This window comes from Cnephaeus nilssonii (genome assembly GCF_951640355.1).
Source record: "Cnephaeus nilssonii genome assembly, chromosome: 7".
In the NCBI taxonomy this organism is placed as follows: domain Eukaryota; kingdom Metazoa; phylum Chordata; class Mammalia; order Chiroptera; family Vespertilionidae; genus Cnephaeus; species Cnephaeus nilssonii.
In genome coordinates this window covers 9,509,318-9,525,471 of record NC_137078.1, presented here as the reverse complement: position 1 = coordinate 9,525,471, position 16,154 = coordinate 9,509,318, and the positions used below count along the sequence as shown (strand labels likewise).

Here is a 16,154-nt window from a genome sequence, read left to right as displayed (position 1 = left end):
CATTCATGCAGGTAATGAGGATTGGGGGAATCAAGGGTTAACAGATGCCAACTCTTTTTAGTTCAAAGGATTCAGCTCATCTTCCCTGAAAACACAGGTTCATGGCCACAGAATCTCTAACAATGCAGTACATCCTTGATCTCGTGATAACTGTCAAATGTATTAGCTCACACACAGCAATCCTACAGGGAAGGAAGACACCCAGGAAATAGATATCTATTCACCTCAGATCTGCCTTCATTGAATGCCGGGGTTCTTGTTCCAGCATTACAAAGGGTTCAGCAATCTGAAGAAAGGCTGTGCGTAGATTAAGTATGAGTCCAAAACGAAAAATAATTTTGAAAGGCATTGGGGGTCAGAGGAGCTTCAGCTAAAGAAGCTAAAGGTTCCAACAATCATCCTATTCAGGTTTTGGGGAAGTGCCTTTTAGCTATTCCAACAGGTAATTACATATGTGACTCAGCCCTTGTAGAGCCCCCAAGTTTTATCAACCTTTTGATAAAACTCTTGTAATTATGACGTGCTGGAATTGGCTTCCAGCAATTGAAAGCCTCTTCTCCTTTTCCTCCCCATTGCTGGTGGTGATAATGTGGGTAACAGTGCTTTTGAAAACTGTAAACACTCAAATATGGCTTGTCATTGTCCCATGTGATTCCACTGTCTTTCTTTTCCTCCTCACCTCCCTAACCAAGCCCTGATTCATGATCTCTGGAGTATGCCAGTAAAGGTTTACATTTTCACACAGAAGCTCCCCCTGGACTTTAAAGACCATCCTATATAATAAAAGCAAAATATGCAAATCAACCAAACAGCAGAATGACCAGTCCATAAGGGGCGGGGGTGGGGCCGGCGAGCAGGCGGCGCCAGACCAGCCAAGGCACGTGCCAGTGGGCAGAGGGAGGGGATGGTGATGGGGGGGGTGAGGCGGGAGTGATCAGTGGTGGTGGGTGGGTAATGGGGGGGGCAGGGCCATGCTGGCTGGCACTGTCCCCGGATTGGCAGCCCTGTCGCCTCCTGCAGAGGGAGGCCAGACTGAGGCTTAGGCCTGGTCTCCGCCGTCAGTGGGACATCCCCTGAGGGTTTCTGGACTGTGAGAGGGCGCAGGCCAGGCTGAGGGACCCCCCCACCCGAGTGTACAAATTTTCATGCACTGGGCCTCTAGTTAACAGTAATAGCCAATACTCTTTCAGCACTATGTGCACACAGTGTTCTGGGTGCTTTAGTGTGAACTAAGTCAGTAATCTGCACAGCTGTTACCAACCCACTTCATAGACAAGGGCACTGAGGCACAGTGAGGCCACACAGCTCTTACGTGACAAAACTGGGCATCAAACCCAGTAGTCAGACTCTAGGGCCCACGTTCTCAACCACTATTCTGTACTGCCTCTGTAATACTCTGAGAAATAAATATAAATGTTAAGTAACTTTTAAAAGAAATAGATGAATTTTTTAAAAACCTAAATATAAATTCTAAACTCAATTTCCATGTTTTAAAAAATTAAATTTATTGGCGTGACATTGGCTAATAACATTATATAAGTTTCAAATGTACAATTCTATAATATATCATCTGTATATTGTATTGTGTGATCACTCCCAAAGTCTAGTCTCCTTCTGTCACCTTATTTAACCCCCTTTACTCACTTTTTCCTCCAAAACTCCCCTTCCCCTCTGGTAACCACCATACTGTTGTCTGTGTCTATGAGTTTGTTAGTTTTGTATGTTCAGTTTTTGCTGTCTGTTTTATATTTCACATATGAGTGCAACCGTATGGTTCTTGTCCTTTTCCATAGCATGATATTATCAAAGTCTATCCATGCTGTCACAAGTGGCAATATTTCATTTTTCTTTATGGCTGAGTAGTATTCCATTATGTATACAACACATTTTCTTTATCCAATCATCTATTGAAGGACACTTAGGCTGTTTCAACCTCACACCTGTTAGAATGGTTTTTATCAATGAGACAAGTAATGACAAGTGTTGGAGAGGATGTGGGAAGAAAAGGGAACAGTCATGCATTGTTGGTGAGAGTATGAATTGATTCAGCCAGTATGGAATATGGTATGGAGGTTCCTCAAAAAATTAAGAATAGAACTACCAGCAATACCTCTTCTGGGTATCTACCTAAAAATTTTGAAAATACTTATCTGTAAAGATATGTAGATTGCAATATTATTCACAATAACTAAAACATGGAAACAACCAATTTTTATATTCTAATTTGGATCACACCAACCTAAATTTAATCTGATCACCTAAGGGCACTACCACTAGATGGCAGTCAAGACACCAGATCTGTTTTCCTCCCACTCACGCTGCGCTGAAGCAGATCAAACAGAAGTCTCAGGGAGTCCTTGGGTCAGGAAGCAGCACAGGCCCTTCCAGAAATCACACAGCTCCTATGTCTGTCTTAGCAGTGAGGATTTCTTCAGACTTCCAACCCAAACATTTAGAATCACTTCCATGGCACAGTGCAGACCACTATGCTCAGGGGAAAAAGCAAAATACAAGATGTCAAAACCTCAAAAGGAAAGAATAGGTTTAGGAAAACAGTGGTTCTTCAAGGAGCCCCAGGCAAGCAGTGCCATTTTGATCCATGAAAGGCTGAAAAAATGTCCTGGGCATAATATGCCACCGATGATGTCTAGGTGAAAAGATGGCCTGACTTTCAGGTTATATCTGACCTAACTCCAAGGAAACTGGGGGCTGCTCGTACCGCTCCCTACAACAGACTTCGAACCAGCCACTCACCAAGTCTGACAGTTCCCCATGGTAGATGGAAGATGGGGTGCAGAGCTTTGCAGCAGGTCTGCTCTCCCACCTCCTGGATCTGGGCTGGCCCTTGCAGCTTGCTTTGATGATGGGTTGTAGCATAAGTGATGTTTGAATTTTAAAGCCTACCCTTCTGGAATGTTCCTGCTGCCCTGGAAGGAAGCACTGACTTAGACAAACTGAGCCATGAGAACTCCCATGTACAAGGCACCAGACCTATGTGTGAGGCTGTCTGGCCCTGACCCAGCCACCAGCTGAGTGCAGCTTACCCAGTGAGGCAGGCAGCCTTCAGAACTGTGGAAAATAACATATTGTTGGTGTAAGCCACTTTGTTTTGGTGTGGTTTGTTTCCTAGTGAGATAACGGATCACCTCCCTAGTAAGGAAGTCTGTATAAAAGATATTTTTTCCCTGCCCCCTAAGGCCCAGCAGGACATTAACTTAGGTCCCTTCTTTGCCTCACTCCCTCACCCTTCTGCCTTCACTCAGCTCTAGTTCCCCTGGCCTTAATTCTGTCCCTCATCCTGCTCAAGGGCTCTGCAGTGGCTGCTCCTTTCTCTGGAATAGCCTGCTCCCGGGCTGCCTCCCTCACCCTTTCCAGGCCCTGCTCTTATGTCACTTTTCCTGAGAAACCTAACCTGCCCTCACTGGAAAGGCCTGGCTCCACCTGAAATGCTTGGCCCCACCCTCCTCTTCTCTCCCATGCTTTGTTTATTTTTCATAGTATTTATCACTACTTGCTTTACTTCTTTATTTGTCTCCTCTCCTAGTCACCCTTCCCTGCCATTAAAATGCAAGCTTCATGAATTTTTGTCTTTGTTCACTTTTGTGTGTAGTGTCTAGCAATAATAAAAAGCAATAGCTAAGACCGGCAAAGCACTTACCCTCAGCCAGGTACTATTTAGGGCCTCATTTACTCCTCACAAAAAACTTAGGAGATAGGCACTATTCTCCCACTGAATAGATGAGGGAATTTGAGTCATAGGGAGGTTTAGCAATTCTGTTTAGTGGCACAGCTAGTACTTAAATCCAGGCAAACTGGCTCATAGTAGGTCCATAATAAATACACATTTAATGAATAAACAAATAAATATATGAATTTTTCTATTCTTTTGCTGCAGCAGGCTGTCTCAGTTGCTGCTGAGTGATTCCTTCCAATAGTCCTTTCTTCATCTATAAATACAAAATTGCTCTTCAACCTTCCCATAGTACATTCTACTTTCATTTTGTCTTTTTTTTTTACTTGAAATTCAGGCAAGATTTTAGTGTAAAAGAGCAATATACAAAAATCAATTATATTTCTATATATTAGCAATTAAAAATCTGAAAATGAGATTAATAAAACATTTTTATTTAAAAGAGAATTTAAAATATAAAATACTAAAAATGAATTTAGCAAAAGAAGTGCAATATCTGTACTCTGAAAACTACAATACATTGTGGAAAGAAAGTAAAGAAGACTTAAACTAATGGAAAGACAGCCCTTGGTCATGGACCAGAAGACGTAATATTGTTAAAATGCTAATACTTTCCAAATTGATCTACAGTTTAAATGCAATCCCTATAAAAATTACAACTGGGTTTGTTTCAGAAATTGACAAGGTGATCCTAAAATTCCTATGGAAATATTTTAGGATCAGAGTAGTCAAATATTCTTGGGAAAAAAAGTTGGAGAATTTATACTTCCTGTCTTAAAACTGTATGTCAAATCTACAATAATCAAGACATAAGACAAACATATGGACCACAGGAACAGAGTTGAGAACCCTACAATCGTGGCCAAATGATTTTCAACAAGGGAAATTCAATGAGCGAATGAATAGTCTTTTAATTGAATGCTATAAAAGAATAATGTTGTACCCCCTATTTCACATCACATAAAAATGAATTGAAAATAAAAAAACCTAAATGTAAGACTAAAACTATAAAACCTTTAGAAGATAATATAGGTATAAATCTTGTGATTTTGGGGTTAAAGAAACCCTTCTTAGATATGACACTAAAAGCACAAGCAAGAAAATATATAATAGATGAATTGGACTTAATTAAAATGAAAGACTTTTGTGCTGAGAATAATACCCTGAAGAAAGTGAAAAGACAACCCACAGAACAGGATAACATATTCTCAAACCATGTATCTAATAAGGATCTTATAGCCAGAATATATAAAGAACCACAACAATGTAATTAAAGGATAATCCAATTAAAAATGGACAAAGGATCTGAATAGACATTTATCTAAAGAAGATATATATACCAGAGGCCAGGGGATGAAATTCATGCACTGGTAGGATCCCTAGAGGCTTCTGGCTGCTGGCCAGGGCCTCCCTCTCTTCCCCCAGCTGCCTGCCTCTGACTGGGCCTCCCTCCCTTCCCCTGGCTGGCCCACCCCCTGGTCGAACTTCCAGAAAAACTCCGGTCGAGGGGACAATTTACAAACTACCCTTTTATTATATAGAATATATATATGCATATATATATATATATATATATATATATATATATGCATATATATATATATATATATGTGTGTGTGTGTGTGTGTGTGTGTGTGTGTGTGTGTGTGTGTATATATATATATATATATCCATACATATACATATATATATATACACACACACACAGCCAATAAGAACATGCAAAGATGCTCAACATCGTTAACCATTAAGAAATGCAAATAAAAAGCACAATAAGATACCACTCCAGACCCAGAAGAATAGCTCTAAATAAAAAAATAAATGATAACAAGTGTTGACAAAAAGGTGGAGAAATCAGAACTCTCATGCCTTGTTGGTGAGAACATAAAATGGGGAGGCCTCATTTGAAAACTTTTTGCAGTTCCTCAAAAGATTACACATAGAGTACCATATGACCCAGCAATTCCACTGTTAGGCATTTAACCAAGAGAAATAAAGATATATGTCCACACAAATTCTTCTACACAAATATTCATAGAAGCATAATAGCCAATAAGTGGGAATAACCCAAATGTCCAATAGCTGATGAATGGATAAGTAAAATACAACATATTCATGCAATAAAATATTAGCCCATAATGAAATAAAGAACTTATATGCACTGCAACATGCATGAATCCTGAAAGCATGCTAAATGAAAGAAGATAGACAGAAAAGCTCATATAGGATGGGGGTGGGAAACTGGGCCACAGCCAGGGCTGAGCCGGAGCCCTGGAGCCACTGCTGCCAGGCTAGGGAGTACTGGCGCCCCCCGGGGCCAGCATGGATGTCTGCCGGGCTGTGTGTGTACTGCCTGGCATCTCCCCCCTGTCCCAGGACCACAGCCTCCTCATTGTGAACAATTTTGTCTAAGGAAAAAGCAAGTGTACTAAGCAAGGTTCATCGGGAGCCCAGGAGACACATCTTGGAGATGATAACTTGCAAATCTCGAAGAGGCAAATCCACTCTCTTTTAAAGAGTTTCTGAAAACCAAGAACCTCAGCCTGTTGAAAGAGGACACTGCGAGTGCAGGCAGATCATGGCTGGCAGGAAGGCAGTGAGGAAGAGAGTGTGAGTAACTGAGGGAGTGAAAGGGGAGTGTGTGGATGTGTTGTGTGTGTGTGTGTGTGTGTGTGTGTGTGTGTGTGTGTGTGTGAAGGACAGTTAGATTATGCAGGACTTTTGAGAGCTGATGGAACAGGCTCCCCTATCCAGGCAGCCTCTGCTACCACTGCAATCTCTCCCAGGTGGCCGGTTCTGCCACAGAGGCCATGCCATCTTGAAGGGAAGAACTGTTGTGAATGGGAGCCCAGCCTCACCTCCATGCAGGGTGCCCTCAGACACCACCCAGACCCTACAGCCCCTCTGGTCAGATACCTGCTGCCTTGGCTACAGACCCACGAACATGAAGAGTCCATCATCCCAAGCTGCAGGCTCCTGTGAGTTCTGGAGTGCGCTCCCCTCCCGCCAGCAAGATGCTTTAGCCCTGGGCACTGCAACCTCATGAACAGCCAAGACTTACGCAGCAACAACAGGCTTTGTGACCATGTGAGAAAACAGCCAAGCCTTACACAGCAACCCTGGGTGCTTCATCTGCACATGAAGAGGCAAGCCTTACGCAGCAACCCTGGGAGCCAAGCCTTATGCAGCAACCCCAGGCTTCCCATCTGCGCATGAACAGCCAAGCCTTATGCAGCAACCCCAGATGCCACAACCACACTAGCCACCACTAAGCCTGACACAACAACCCTTGACGCTGTACCCAAATGTGAGCAGCCGAACCCTACTCAGCAATCCCAGGTGCCTCACGCAGCAACCCCAGGCACCATAACTGCACAAATTGCTGCCAAGCCCGACACATCTACACCAGGCCTGGTGACCGTGCAACCCGCCGCCAAGCTCACATCTGCAGTCACAGGCCCAGTACAACTTAACACCTAGATCCTTCAGTGAAAGCAAAATTGGGGGCCAAAGAAACAACCTCCAAAGAAAAGAAAAGGAGGAATCACCAGAAAAAAAACTAAATGAAATGGAGGCATGCTATTTGTGAGAAAAAGAATCCAGAAGAAGGGTCACACAGTTCATAAACTGAATAGAAAATCAACAACTTATGTAAGCATCAAGAGGAAATATAGAGTGGTATTGCTACAATAAAAACCAGTATGGAAGGTTTCAACAGACTAGAAGAAGCAGAGGATCAAATTAGTTAATTAGCAGACAGGGCAGCAAAACACATCCAATCTGAACTGCAAGTGGAGAAAAAATTAAAAGGCAGGAGGAGAGCCTAAGGGAACTTTGGGACAACATAAAACGAAATAACATTCACATAATAGGGGTGCCAGAATGACAAGAAGAAAAGCAAGGGTTAGAAAACCTACTTAAAGAAAAAAATGTCAGAAAACTTCCCTGATTTGGGGAAGAAGAAAGTCACACAAGCACAGAGTCCCAAACAAGATGAACCCAAAAACACCAAGACACAACGTAATTATGATGGCAAATGTTAATGACAAAGAGAGAATCTTAAAGGCTACAAGAGAGAGATAGAGAGTTACCTAAAAAAGGATCTCCTATTAGATTATCAAATGATTTCTCAACAGAAACACATCAGGCTAGAACTGGATGGAAGGAAGTATATAAAGTGATGCAGGGCAGGGGACTGAGTCCAAGAATACTCTATCTAGCCAGGCTATCATTCAAAATTGAAGGAGAAATCAGAAGCTTCACAGACAAAAACAAACAAACAAACAAACAAACAAACAAAACCCAAGGGAGTTTATCACTGCCAAGCCAGCAATGCAAAAAATGCTAAAGGGACTATTGTAAACAAAAGAAAAAAAAAAGGGAAGAAGGAACACCAGCACAAAAAATAAAAATCACTACAAACAAGTACCTATTAATAATAACCTTGAATGTAAATGTACTAAATGCTCCAATCAAAAGACATTGAGTGGCTGAATGGATAAGAAAACATGACTGGTATATAAGCTGTCTGTATGAGACCCACCTAAGAACAAAGGTGGATCACAGACTGAGAGTGAAGGGCTGGAAAAATATCTTTCAGGCAAATGGAAATGAAAAAAAAAAAGCTGGGGTAGCAATACTTATATCAGACAAAATGGAGCTCAAAATAAAGGCCATAACAAGAGATAAAGAAGGCACTTCATAATACTAAAGGGATCAATACAAGAAGAAGATATAACTCTGGTAAACATATATGCACCCAAAGCAGGAGTACCAAATACATAAAAAAAACTTCTGGAAGAAATCAAGGGAGACACTGACAACAATACAATCATAGTAGGGGACTTTAATAACTCATAGACATTAATGGATAAATCTCTTGGACAAAATATCAACAAACAAACAGCAATTCTAATTACTCACTAGATCAGATGGACTTAATTGACATCTTCAGAACATTTCACCCCAAAGATATGGAATATACATTCTTCACAAGTGAACATGGGACATTTTCAAAGATAGATCACATATATTGGGTCACAAGCAAAGTCTCTCCAAATTCAAGAAGATTGAAATCATATTAAGCATCTTCTCAGACCAAAATGGCATAATATTATAAATCAACTACAATAAAAACAATTAAAAAATTAAACACTTAGAGGCTAAATAGCATGCTATTAAACAATGACTGGAGAAAAAACCAAGATGGCAGCATAGGTAAACACCTGTACGTGCTGCCTCTCACAACCACACCAAAACTACAACTAAAAGACAAAACAACTATCATCCAGAACCACGGGAAAGCTGGCTGAGTAGAAGTTCTAAAACTAGAAGGAAAGAAAAAAGCGCATTGAGGTTCAGAGGCTCAGAAGAGCAGAAGTATGGAGGTGCGTGAATTGGGCTGGCATCTGGGTGTGCTGTTTTTTTCAATTGGAAGGGAGATACAAGCTCCAGATTGCTCTAAACTCCAGTTTCTGGCAAGACTCTGGGGACCCAGACTCCTACGGGGAGAAACTGTACTGTCTGGCATTGGGTTGGAAAGTGAGGGTGGCTTTCTCACAGAAGTGCTTGCAGGAATCATTGTTACTGTGCAGGGGCACCAGACGTGGGGACAGGGAGACATGGAGACGTGGAGACCTGGAGACTCGGAGATGCAGAGATGGCTGAAGGGCATCAATCGCTGTTTCCTACGTCCTGGTGATTCCCTGAGACCCTGTCCCACCCAAGCTGTGAGCAATGGCTTTTGCATAAGAATAGCCTGTCCTTTTGCAGCCTAACCTAAAAAACTGCAGCTGGGTCAGAGAGCTCCAAAACATCCAAACTCCAAAGAGGAGAAATCTGCAGATCTTGCTGTAGCTCCTGCCAGGTTGCCTCAGACAGTAGCTGACTTTGCACCTCCTTGGAGATCCAGGAGCCAGTGTACATAGTGGGAAGTGTGAGACGATATCAAATTTCAACTCCTCACATCCATAAGTGACACACTCAAGAGGCAGACTCAGAGAGCACCAAAGCCCCACTGAAGCAAGTCCTACTCCATAAGGGTGTCTCCAGCACAGCAGTTCTTCCATTATAGACATAGTGGGTCCTCACAGACAATTGACCTGGAGGTCAATTCCTCCCAGTGATACCAACAACTGTAAGACCCCCAAAATGAGACCCTTACTCTGTCCCCCGAATTGACGGCAACCCCAATCAACCGCAGGAGGCGTCACTTGATGCAAACCGCAAGAGGTTTTTATTCCAGCGCGCTGGGGCTCAACTCCTAACTCACGCAGGAGCAGAGGGGTTGAACAGCCCAGTGGGAAATTTTACAAGCTTATATAGGCAAAAACTACACGTTGGGAGGGGTCACACATGGGTGGGAGGAAAAGGGGACCAAAAGCTGCTGGGAAATTCCAAAGGGGAGCTGTTAGTTACATATTAATCTTATATTCTATGTTTCTTTCTCTGTCCGAACAACACCGCTCTGTTTATTCTTTGAGCCGAGACAAGACACACAGCTTGTTCCCATCACTGGGAGAGGGACCTTGAGGAGTCGAGACAAAACACACTCTCAGCCTTACCAGCACAGGGGGAGAGACGCAGGGGGGGCTTTGAGACAAAACAGCTTTTGAAAAAAACTCTTCACTATTCCTTCACTCTCTTCTGAGAACTGAGCCATGCCCGCTCAATCCCAACTATTCCTGCCTCCCAGAACAGCCTCCGGGGCGCCAGCTCTGAGAGTTCACTCCTTCACAACAATCAAGGCTTAACTACAACAAGACTGTGCACCCAGCCCACAAAAAGGTGCACCAAGAGTGTCCACCTCAGGTGATTGGGGAGGCTGAGCCACTGGGCCCCATAGGACACCTACCACAAAAAGCCACTCCATCAACACAGAGAAGCAGCCAAAATGCAGAGACAAAAAAAACATGTCATGAATGAAAGAAATGGAGGAAAGCAAACTACTGGATATAGAGTTCAAAACCACAGTTAAAAGGTTACTCATGAATCTTCTAAAAACCTCTGAGAAACTTAGTGAGACATCCGAGGAACTTAGTGAGACCTTCAAGGATCTTAATGAGAATGACAAAAAAATGGAAAAGGACCAATCAGAAATTAAGCATACACTGTCTGAAATAAAAAATAATATACAGAAATTCAACAGTAGACTAGAGGATCCCAAGAATCAAATCAAAGATTTGAAATACGAGGAAGGAAAAAACACCCAACCAGAAAAAGAAAAAGAAAAAAGCATCAAAAAATATGAAGATAGTGTAAGGAGCCTCTGGGACAACTTCAAGCATACCAACATCCGAATTATGGGGGTGCCAGTAGAAGAGAGAGAGCAAGACATTGAAAACCTATTTGAAGAAATAATGACAAAAAAATTCCTGTACCTGATGAAAGAAGTAGACTTACAAGTCCAGGAAGCGCAGAGAACCCCAAACAAGAGGAATCTAAAGAGGACCACACCAAGACACATCATAATTAAAGTGCCAAGGGCAAAAGACAAAGAGAGAATCTTGAAAGCAGCAAGAGAAAAACAGTTAGTTACCTACAAGGGAGAACCCATATGACCGTCAGCTGATTTCTCAACAGAAACTATGCAGGCCAGACGGGAGTGGCAAGAAATATTCAAAGTGATGAAAAGCAAGAACCTACAACCAAGATTACTCTACCCAGCAAAACTATCATTTAGAATTGAAGGTCAGACAAAGAGCTTCACAGACAAGAAAAAGCTAAAGGAGTTCATCACCACCAAACCAGGATTATATGAAATGCTGAAGGGTATTCTTTAAGAAGAGGAAGAAGAAGAAAAAGGTAAAGATAAAAATTATGAACAACAAAGACATATCTATCAACAAGTGAATCTAAAAATCAAGTGAATAAAAAATCTGATGAACAGAATAAACTGGTGAATATAATAGAATCAGGGGCATAGAAAGGGAGTGGACTGACAATTCTCGGGGGGAAGGGGCGTGAGGGGTGTGGGAAGAGATTGGACAAAAAACTTACACCTATGGATGAGGACAGTGGCGGGGGGTAAGGGCATGGGGTGGAGGGGGGAAATCGGGTAGAGGAGAGCTATGGGGGGAAAAAAGAAGAACATCTGTAATAATCTGAACAATAAAGATTTATTTAAAAAAAAGAAAAAGAAACGTTATCTAGACACTGTGTCAGTCAGCAGATAGCTAAGCACATTTTGTTCCAACTCCCTTCCCATTCATTCTCAAAATAAAAACTAGCAAAAAAAGAAAAAAAACAAAACAAACAAACAATGACTGGGTTACCAAAGAATCAAAGAAGAAATTAAAAACATCCTGGAAATGAATGACAATGAAAACACAATAATCTAAAATCTATGAGACACAGTGAAAGCAGTCCTGAGAGGGAAGTTCATGGCTCTACAGGCCTACCTCAAAAAAACAAGAAAAAATGGTAATAAATTATCTAACCCTGCAATTTAAAGAATTAGAAAGAGAGCAACAAGAAAAGCCCAGAGTAAGCAGAAGGAAGGAAATAAAAAAGATCAGAGTGGAAATAAATGACATAGTGACAAAAAACAACAACAACAACAACAAAAAAACACACAAAAGATCAATGAAACAAAGAGCTGGTTCTTTGAAAGGATAAACAATATTGATGAACCTCTAGCCAGGCTCACCAAGAAACAAATAGAGAGGACCCAATAAACAAAATCAGAAATGAAAAGAGTTGAAGTAACAACCGACCCCACAGAGGTACAAAGGATTGTAAAAAAAATACTACGAACAACTCTCCTCCAACAAATTGGACAACCTGGGCAAAATGGACATATTCCTATAAAAAATATAAGCTTCCAAAACTCAATCAGGAAGAATAAAAAACCTCGAGTAGGCTGATAACTACTGATGAAATTGAAACAGTAATAAAAAAAAAACTTCCAGCAAACAAAAACCTGGACCAGATGGCTTCACAGTGCAGTTTTACCAAATATTCAAAGAAGAACTAAAATCTATCCTTCTCAGAATATTCCAAAAAGTTCAAGAGGAAGGCACACTTCCAAGCTCTTTCTATGAAGCCAGCATTACCCTAATCTGCAAACCAGATAAGGACACTTCAAAGAAAGAGAATTACAGGCCAATATCCCTAATGAACTTAGATGCTAAAATCCTCAACAAAATTCTAGCAAATCACATCCAGCATTACATTACAAAGATCATACTCCATAATCAAGTGGGATTTATTCTAGGGATGCAAGGATGGTATAATATCTGCAAATCAATAAACGTGATACATCATATAAACAAATTGAGAGACAAAAATCACATAATCATATCAATTGATGCAGAAAAGGCATTTGACAAAATCTAACACCCTTTCCTGATAAAAACCCTCTGCAAAGTGGGAATAGAGGGATCATACCTCAACATAATAAAAGCCTTATATGACAAACCTACAGCCAACATCATACTCAATGGGCAAAAACTAAAACCATTTTCCCTGAGAACAGGAACAAAACAGGGATGCCAACTCTCACCACTCCTGTCCAACATAGTACTGGAAGTGCTAGCCATAGCGATCAACAAGAAGAAATAAATGGCAGTCACATTGGAAAAGAATAAGTAAAATTGTCATTATTTACAGATGACATAATATTGTACATAGAAAACCCTAAAGACTCCATCAAAAAATTACTAGAATTAATAAATGAATTTGGCAATGTAGCAGATACAAAATTAACACCCATAAATCTATGGCTTTTTTATACACCAATAATGAAATCACAGAAAGAGAAACTAAAAAAACCCAGATATCGACCCAAGTCATTATTAATTAATATTTGACAAAAGAGGCAAGAGCATGCAATGGAGTCAAGACAGTCTCTTCAATAAATGGTGTTGGAAAAATTGGACAGATACATGCAAAAAAAATGAAACTACACCAACAACAACCATACACTAAAATAAACTCAAAATGAATAAAGGTCTTAAACGTAAGACAGGAAACCATAAAAGTCTTAGAAGAACCATAGGCAGCAAAATAACAGACATTTGTCGAAGCAATGTCTTTACTGATATAGCTCCTAGGGCAATGGAAACTAAGGAGAAAATAAACAAATGGGACTACATCAAAATAAAAAGCTTCTGCACAGCAAAAGAAACCATCAACAAAACAACAAGAAAGTCCACTGCATGGGAGAACATATTTGCCAATGTTATCTCTGATAAGGGTTTAATCTCCAACATTTACAGGGAACTCATACAACTTAACAAAAGGAAGATAAATAATCCAATCAAAAATGGGCAAAGGACCTAAATAGACACTTTTCAAAGAGGACATACAGAAGGCCAAGAGACATGTGAAAACATACTCAAAGTCACTAATCATCCTAGAGATGCAAATAAAAAAAAATGCAGTATCATCTCACACCTGTCAGAATGGCTATCATCAACAAATCAAGAAACAACAAGTGCTGGCGAGGATGGGGAGAAAAAGGAACCCTCCTGCACTGCTGGTGGGAATGCAGACTGGTATAGCCACTGTGGAAGACAGTATGGCATTTCCTCATAAAATTAAAAATAGAATTTCCATTTGACCCAGTAATCCCACTTCTAGGAATATATCCCAAGGAAACTGAAACACCAATCAGAAAGCATATATGCACCCCTTTGTTCATAGCAGCACAATTTACAATAGCTAAGATTTAGAAACAGCCTAAGTGCCCATCAGCAGATGAGTGGATTAGAAAGCTGTGATACACCTACACAATGGAATACTATGCTGCTGTAAAAAGGAACGAATTCTTACCATTTGCAACAGCATGGATGGAACTAGAGAGCATTTTACTAAGCAAAATAAGCCAATCCAATCAGTGAAAGATAAATATCATATGATCTCACTTATTTGTGGAATATAATGAACAACATAAACTGATAAACAAAAATAGAACCAGAGTCATAGAAGCATGGAACAGACTGTCCAACCTATGAGGGAAGGCGGGGGGTAAGGGTGTAAGAGATCAACCAAAGGACTTCTATGCATGCATATGAGCATAACCAATGGTCACACACAGTAAGGGTGCGGGGGGCGGGAGAGGCCGGCCAGAGGTGAATGGGGGGAAAAGACTTATGTAATATTTGAAACAATAAAGAATTTTAAAAAATTTAGTGCAAAATTGTAAAATATCTCCTTGATAATTTTTATATTGGTTACATTTTGAAATGTCAATATTTTAGATATAGGAGGTTAAAGAAAAACATTAAAATTAATTTTTTCTTAAAAAAAAAATGGAAAGAGGACACAGCCAACACAGTAGACTTCACTCAAAGGAAGCTACAAGGCCCTCACAACTACAGATCCCTGGCCTCTCACCCGTGGACTTCAGCCTGGAATACTAGCAGCTGTTTTTGGAAGACCCGATAGGGGTTGGCGACCTCCTGGAGGAGGAGGAGGATGGGTGGAATGGGGTCTACCTGCTGTGGAGCAGACCCATTCCTCGAGGGTCTCAGCCAGCACATCGCCCTACAGCACATAACATTTCCTTCTTCTCCAGCCCATCAGAGCTGGCAGGCCAAGCCCTGCCCCCATGGACACTGAGTGACTCCGATTCTGGAGTCTCTCCAGTCGCGAGCCCCAGTGTAGACTTTGCAGCCCATAGAGAGTCTCTGGGGGACAGGCACCTTCAGATGCTACCGATAAGTTAGTAAGCACTGAAAGATGAGAATTTGAAGCTAAGAAGAAAGTTGATGGAGGTGCAGAGCTTCTCTGAGATGCAAACATAAATGATGAGGACATTTGAGTGGAAATTAGAAGCAAAAATGATCAAGGAGGAGAGTGATTACCACAACCTGAAATCGTGGTTCAGCAGGTGGAGCAGAACCTGGAGCTTATGACCAAATGTGCAGTAAAGGCATAAAGTCATGTCATGAAACAAACAAGACATAAGCTTGCTCTAGGCGCAGGTCTGAAACCTCAAGCGCAAGAATGGCCCTGCTTGGGCCAGGGAGCCAGCCTGACGGTGGTGAAGCAGAACAGGGACTTGGCCTTGCAGAACCTGCTCATGGTCATGAACAACGGGCACACCTCCATCAAGCAGCTGGGTTCTGGAACCCAAATGCTCAACCTTGTTGCTGAAATCCTTAAGTCTATAGATAGAATCTCTGAAATTAAAGAGTCTTGAGAAGTTTCTAGCTCATAGCTCTGTTTACATCCTGCAATCACCACTTACTGGATTTGAAAATGCCTTTGTGTCTGTAAACATGTAGTCTTCACAGTAAAAATATTTATCATGAGATGCTAATTTCATGAACTAGAACAGTATTATTAGCTGACCACAACAAGAAGCAGCTAAACTCTGTAGTGAGTCTCACTGAGGTTCTATTCTATGCAGCCCTCCCTTCTTGGTGAATTCCCTGCTGTTATAGACTCAGTGATCTACTGGAAGAGATGTTTATAAAAGCCACTGGTGTTTTAAGTTACTGAACATGAAGATAGCAGT

The 16,154-nt window shown here is 41.2% G+C and overlaps 1 pseudogene across 1 annotated transcript; it reads left to right on the top strand.

Annotated features, from left to right (window-relative positions):
• Positions 1–2,054: 2,054 nt before the first annotated feature.
• LOC307102734 (endosome-associated-trafficking regulator 1-like) lies at positions 2,055–15,836 on the top strand (annotated as a pseudogene). The gene is made up of 3 exons: positions 2,055–2,064; positions 6,105–6,256; positions 14,966–15,836. The product of its transcript is annotated as an endosome-associated-trafficking regulator 1-like (transcript).
• Positions 15,837–16,154: the final 318 nt, after the last annotated feature.